The sequence below is a fragment of the Lissotriton helveticus genome, chromosome 5_1, assembly GCF_964261635.1.
Source record: "Lissotriton helveticus chromosome 5_1, aLisHel1.1, whole genome shotgun sequence".
NCBI lineage: Eukaryota > Metazoa > Chordata > Amphibia > Caudata > Salamandridae > Lissotriton > Lissotriton helveticus.
This window is the reverse complement of record NC_136065.1, coordinates 2,087,477,387-2,087,484,575: the sequence shown is the minus strand read 5'-3', so window position 1 is coordinate 2,087,484,575 and position 7,189 is coordinate 2,087,477,387. Positions and strand designations below refer to the sequence as shown.

Below are 7,189 nucleotides of genomic sequence, written 5' to 3'. Positions count from 1 at the left end.
TGTTTCTTGTATGGAAAAGAAAGTTCCACTGATGTCTTTCTTCTTGTAAGGAAAGATGGCCATCGGAATGGGCCAGCCTGTAGAGGAGGGTTATTTTCTGTGAATCTCTTTGCAGCTTTAATTGACTGAAGATTTATCCTGTGGGTAATGAAGAGATTCTCGAAAGCAGATTGTCCGGAAATGGGAAGCCAATGAAGGGCTTGGTGGGCTGTGAGACATGACTATAAACTCGAACATTGTCTAGCTGCAGCAAGCTGGATTGTTAGAGAGGTGTGGAAGGGAGAGGTGTGGTGCAGCGGCCAGAGTAACTGACTGCGGAGCACGGGGCTCATGATTCGATCCCCGGTGGCAGCTCAGCTCAGCATCATGTGACTCTGGGCAATAGCTTAATAAATGCCCCAGCGCCTTGAAACTTTAAGGGGTGATATGATCGTGCTTTACAAATAGGAATTATTATTGTTTGCATTCTCTGAAGCAGAAAGAATTGGACTGTTTGCTTAGAGGGGAGAAGTGTGGCGCCGCGGCCAGGACGACTGACGCTGGACGCTGGGGATCACGGTTTGATCCCGGGATACGGCAGCAGGGGTCTGCCCAGCACCATGCGACTCTGGGCAATAGCTTTCTTAATCTTACCAACGGCCCCCAGTGCCGAGATATCCCTTCAGGGGTGATTCGTGCGCTATACAAGTACTGGATGTATTTATTTTATTTTACCCAAGGCATGCCAGGACTACGAATATCATAGCCTGGAGTTTCTTCAAAAAACCTAAATGTGTGAAAATCTCGAGAGATATGCAGAGAATCGAAAGCACTTCCTGTGAAATGGTTAACTTTAAAAAAAATAAAGTTTTTACAATTTTTATTTGCAAACAGCAGCTGCAAAGAAAGAGCAGTCTACTCGTTCTCCTTGCTGTGCAATCTGGCATTTGGATTTGTGAGTTTGATGGTGAGCTGGGCGGCCCTCTCTACAAGGATCTTGCGGTTTTTGGTTGAAACATTATGGGTGATCTCAGCACAGAAGGACTTGTTACTCATCATTAGCACCTCCAGCTCCTTCACATTGTGTACCAGAAACTTTCGGAATCTGAGGGTAACATGTGCTTGGTCCTTTTATCACTACAATAACCAATGTTAGGCATCAGGATCTGGCCCTCAAACCTCCTGCGCACTCAGTTGTCAATACCTCGTGGTTTGTGCCAGTTACGGTTAATCTTGACGTAACGATCAGACTGGTGACACATGACCTTCTTGGTTCTTTTCTTAAGAATGTTCAGTTTGACAAGAGGTCTTAGGGCAGACATGACTGCGACTCAAAAATGTTCACCTGCTCAGCGGAGAGGCCAAAGTTAGACCCCGGAGACCGCATCTCCGAGGATCCGGTCATCCTGTCTCTAATAGGCAAGAAGGCCGAGGATGGCCTTGATGACGGTGTGACTACAGGCCTCCCCCACCCCCCTCCAGGCAAGATCATGACGCACTAGCACGGCATCTAAAATATACGCAGTGACGTTACAGCTTACTTTTAACATCAACCATATGTATGATGTGTGAATCCATATGGCATACTAATTATTGAATTGAAGAGATAAACTCCTTGTAACCTATTTCTTCCTACCAAAATCCACTGATTTTAACTATACCGACTAGAGGCAGGAATAAAGTAGGAGCCCTACTAGTTAGGTATTTTAACTTAATAGCATTTGCATTCCACTCCCCTCACAAACAACATCTTTATCATAGACTTTATCTACAACTGTTCCCACGTTTTAATCTGGTCGCAGCACGCCTCAATCCACAGCGGATCGGGAGGAACCCCAGTGATGAAGCATGCCACCAATGGGCAACCCTGGTGGGTGAGGGTTTTCTAAGAAAAACTGAGGGGCATATTATCAAGAGGGTTTATCTCCGCTTTTTTGGCTTTAAAAGCCAAGAAAGCGGAGATAAAATTATCTCCCTATTACCTAGCTGTCGCTTACACCAGTTAGCGACAGCTAGTAGGAGATAGCGACCATCTTGGGCCCCACTTTGCATGTCAGTGATATTTATCACTAATGACATGCAAAGTGGGCGTGCCAAGATGTTAGTGACTGGAAACAGTCGCTAACATCGCTATCTCCTATTACCAACTTTTGGAGATATTCGCGCTAAGCGCGAATATCTCCAAAAGCTAACACCTGCCCTGAGCAGTTCTTAGCCATGTTATCCAATGGGAGGTGGATAACATGGCTAAGAGCATTAGCTCGGTAATGCATGAATATCGCTGACTTTTCAGCGATATTCATGCATTGCGGCCGTTTTTTATCGCATTTGCGATAAACCTTGGTAATACCAAGGTTTATCTGCGATAAAAATCACCGCAGTTCAGCGATAAAATTTCGTCTCTAACCAAGCAATAGCGATAATTATTGCTTGGTAATATTCCCCTATGTTTTTCGCCAATTTCCATCGTGGTGGAGAGTTTGGGCCCGATTCACAGAACTAACTTAAGACAACATCCTAAACTTACTACTTTTGGTATTCACAGAAGGCATTTAGTAGTAGTAAAGTTAGGATTTTGTCTTAAGTCTGTCTTAAGTCTGTCTTAAGTCTGTCCTAAGTTTGTCTTAAGTTTGTCTTAAGTCTGTCTTAAGTTTGTCTTAAGTCTGTATTAAGTCTGTCTTAAGTCTGTCCTAAGTTTGTCTTAAGTTTGTCTTAAGTCTGTCTTAAGTTTGAAGTCTGTTCTATTACTTTTGGTATTCACATAACTTATTTAGTAGTAGTAAAATTAGGATTTTGTCTTAAGTTTGACTTAGGACAAACTTAGGACAGACTTAAGACAGACTTAAGACAAAATCCTAACTTTACTACTACTAAATGCCTTCTGTGAATACCAAAAGTAGTAAGTTTAGGATTTTATCTTAAGTTAGTTTTGTGAATCAGGCCCTTTGCTTTCTGCTAGCCCCTTCCAAATGCTGGGTTTTTCTTCTATTGAGTATATACTATTGAGGAGGGCGAACCCAGTTTTTTCCTCTTCCTCCCCCCATTTCAGATTAAAGCTTTTTCCAATTATATTAAATTTATCAGTCCTCTGGACAGGCTTCATGAGAAAACAAAATATTTGCAACACCTCAGTGAGCAGCGAAGACCCAGTATAGAATGGGACTTCGGGGCCAGCACCAGGTGAAAACCTCCATTGTTTCCAAGAGCGCCTTGCAGGGCATCCCCAAACAGTGGTAGCCAGGGGCATCCCACCACGCAGCTCACAGAGAGACAAAAAGTATCACTTGCTCAGAAGACAACAGCAGTGAGGCCAGCTTTGCTAGCCTTCAGTTGTATTGCACTCACGGGTTCCACCAGAACCAGACTGGTCTGACCTACTAAGATTTCAACCTTCACCAAAGAAAAAATACGAATCCTTACCCAAGATATAGAGCTGCATGTGAAGGAAGCTAACCTATCATTCTGGAAGAAGCAAAACAATCCCCAAGAAGCCACCACACAATATACACATTCAGTTCTGGGTTCACTAGGCTCCACACAACCTTAAAAACAGCAAAACTGAAGTCAAGTACCACTGTAGGAGTTTTCCAGGAATTTGAAGCACTTAGGGGCATATTATCAAGGACCGGTGTTCTTATTAGCCCATGTTAACATCAGAACATGGGCTTCTATGGGAATTAACAAGGGCGTATTATCAAGCCCATTATCGCCGTTTTATCGGTAGTTTCCTGCCGATAAAATGGCGATAATTTTAACACCGGTCCTTGATAATATGCCCCTTAGTTCGGAAACTGGTTTGCAGGTGGGTCAGAGTGGGACTGATATGCAGACCCCCAAGAACATGAGTGAATGGGAAACTAGTGTGGCCACACGACTCACCCAGACAGAGCATCCTGAAACAAGACCCCAGCCATGGCATCCTGAAATGTGACTGCAGCCAGGGCATCCTCAAAACGAGACCCCAGCTAAGGTATCATGAAACAAGACTCCAACCAGAGCATCCTAGAATGAGACCCCAGCCAAAGCATTCAGGAGTGATACCCTGGTTCAGAGCATCCTGGAATGAGACACCAGCCAGAGGATCCTGGAAAGAAACACCAGCCAGTGGATCCTGAAATGAGACCCTGCTTAACAGCATCCTGGAATAAGACCCCAGCCAGAGCATCTTGGAATGACAACCCAGCAAGAGCATCCCGGAATGAGACTCCAGTTACGAGCATCCTGGAATGAGACCCCCGTCATAGGTTCCTGGAATGAGACTTCAGCCAGGGCATCCTGGAATAAGACCCCGGTCCAGAGCTTCCTGGAATCAGACCCCAGCCAGAGCTTCCTGGCATGAGACCCCAGCCAGAGCATCCAGGAATGAGACCCCAGCCAGAGCATCCTGGAACGAGACCCCAGCCAGAGCATCCCGGAATGAGACCCCAGCCAGAGCATCGTGGAAAGAGACCCCAGACAGAGCATCCCGGAATGAGACCTCATACAGAGGATCCAGGAATGAGACCTCATACAGAGGATCCAGGAATGAGACCCCAGACAGAGCATCCTGGAAAGAGACCCCAGCCAGAGCACCCTGGAATGAGACCCCAGCCAGAGCATCCTGGAATAAGACCCCAGACAGAGGATCCAGGAATGAGACCCCAGCCAGAGCACCCTGGAAAGAGACCCCAGTCAGAGCATCCTGGAATGAGACCCCAGCCAGAGCATCCTGGAATGAGACCCCAGCCAGAGCATCCTGGAATGAGACCCCAGCCAGAGCATCCTGGAATGAGACCCCAGCCAGAGCATCCTGGAAAGAGACCCCAGTCAGAGCATCCTGGAATGAGACCCCAGCCAGAGCATCCTGGAATGAAACCCCAGTCAGAGGATCCCGGAATGAGACCCGAGCCAGAGGATCCCGGAATGAGACCCCAGCCAGGGCATCCTGGAATGAGACCCCAGCCAGAGCATCCCGGAATGAGACCCCAGCCAGAGCATCCTGGAATGAAACCCCAGTCAGAGGATCCCGGAATGAGACCCGAGCCAGAGGATCCCGGAATGAGACCCCAGCCAGGGCATCCTGGAATGAGACCCCAGCCAGAGCATCCTGGAATGAGACCCCACCCGGAGTTTCCTGGAATGAGACCCCAGCCAGAGCATCCTGGAATGAGACCCCACCCGGAGCATCCAGGAATGAGACCCCAGTCAGGGCATCCTGGAATGAGACCCCAGCCAGAGCATCCTGGAATGAGACCTGAGCTAGAGCATCCTGGAATGAGACCCCAGCCAGAGGATCCAGGAATGAGACCCCAGCCAGAGCATCCTGGAATGAGACCCCCTCCAGAGCATCCTGGAATGAGACCCCAGTCCAGAGCATCCTGGAATGAGACCCCAGCCAGGGCATCCTGGAATGAGGCCTGAGCTAGAGCATCCTGGAATGAGATCCCAGCCAGAGGATCCAGGAATGAGACCCCAGCCAGAGCATCCTGGAATGAGACCCCCTCCAGAGCATCCTGGAATGAGACCCCAGTCCAGAGCATCCTGGAATGAGACCCCAGCCAGGGCATCCAGGAATGAGACCTGAGCTAGAGCATCCTGGAATGAGACCCCAGCCAGAGGATCCTGGAATGAGACCCCAGCCAGAGCATCCTGGAATGAGACCCCAGCCAGAGCATCCTGGAATGAGACCCCAGCCAGAGCATCCTGGAATGAGACCCCAGCCAGAGGATCCTGGAATGAGACCGCATACAGAGCATCCTGGAATGAGACCCCAGCCAGAGCATCCTGGAATGAGACCCCAGCCAGAGCATCCTGGAAAGAGACCCCAGCCAGAGCATCCTGGAATGAGACCCCAGCCAGAGCATCCTGGAATGAGACCCCAGACAGAGGATCCAGGAATGAGACCCCAGCCAGAGGATACTGGAATGAGACTCCAGCCAGATCATCCTGGAAAGAGACCCCAGCCAGAGCATCCTGGAATGAGACCTCAGCCAGAGGATCCTGGAATGAGACCCCAGCCAGAGCATCCTGGAATGAGACCCCAGCCAGAGCATCCTGGAATGAGACCCCAGCCAGAGCATCCTGGAATGAGACCCCAGCCAGAGGATCCTGGAATGAGACCCCAGCCAGGGCATCCTGGAATGAGACCCCAGCCAGAGCATCCCGGAATGAGACCCCAGCCAGAGCATCCCGGAATGAGACCCCAGACAGAGCATCCTGGAATGAGACCCCACCTGGAGTTTCCTGGAATGAGACCCCAGCCAGAGCATCCTGGAATGAGACCCCAGCCAGAGCATCCCGGAATGAGACCCCAGCCAGAGCATCCCGGAATGAGACCCCAGACAGAGCATCCTGGAATGAGACCCCACCCGGAGTTTCCTGGAATGAGACCCCAGCCAGAGCATCCTGGAATGAGACCCCAGCCAGAGCATCCTGGAATGAGACCCCAGACAGAGCATCCTGGAATGAGACCCCAGCCAGAGCATCCTGGAATGAGACCCCAGACAGAGCATCCTGGAATGAGACCCCAGACAGAGCATCCTGGAATGAGACCCCAGCCAGAGCATCCTGGAATGAGACCCCAGCAAGAGCATCCAGGAATGAGACCCCAGACAGAGCATCCTGGAATGAGACCCCAGCCAGAGCATCCTGGAATGAGACCCCAGACAGAGGATCCAGGAATGAGACCCCAGACAGAGGATCCTGGAATGAGACCCCAGCCAGAGCATCCTGGAATGAGACCCCAGACAGAGGATCCAGGAATGAGACCCCAGCCAGAGCATCCTGGAATGAGACCCCAGCCAGAGCATCCTGGAATGAGACCCCAGCCAGAGCATCCTGGAATGAGACCCCAGACAGAGGATCCAGGAATGAGACCCCAGACAGAGGATCCTGGAATGAGACCCCAGCCAGAGCATAATGGAACGAGACCCCAGCCAGAGCATCCTGGAATGAGACCCCAGCCAGAGCATCCTGGAATGAGACCCCAGCCAGAGCATCCTGGAATGAGACCCCAGCCAGAGCATCCTGGAATGAGACCCCAGCCAGAGCATCCAGGAATGAGACCCCAGACAGAGGATCCAGGAATGAGACCCCAGACAGAGGATCCTGGAATGAGACCCCAGCCAGAGCATCCTGGAATGAGACCCCAGCCAGAGCATCCTGGAATGAGACCCCAGCCAGAGCATCGTGGAATGAGACCCCAGCCAGAGCATCCCGGAATGAGACCCCA

At 50.1% G+C, this 7,189-nt stretch overlaps 1 pseudogene; it reads right to left on the bottom strand.

Moving 5' to 3' along the window:
• Positions 1 to 894: 894 nt before the first annotated feature.
• On the bottom strand, positions 895 to 1,301 carry LOC144754009 (large ribosomal subunit protein eL32 pseudogene; annotated as a pseudogene).
• Between the last annotated feature and the right edge of the window lie 5,888 nt (positions 1,302 to 7,189).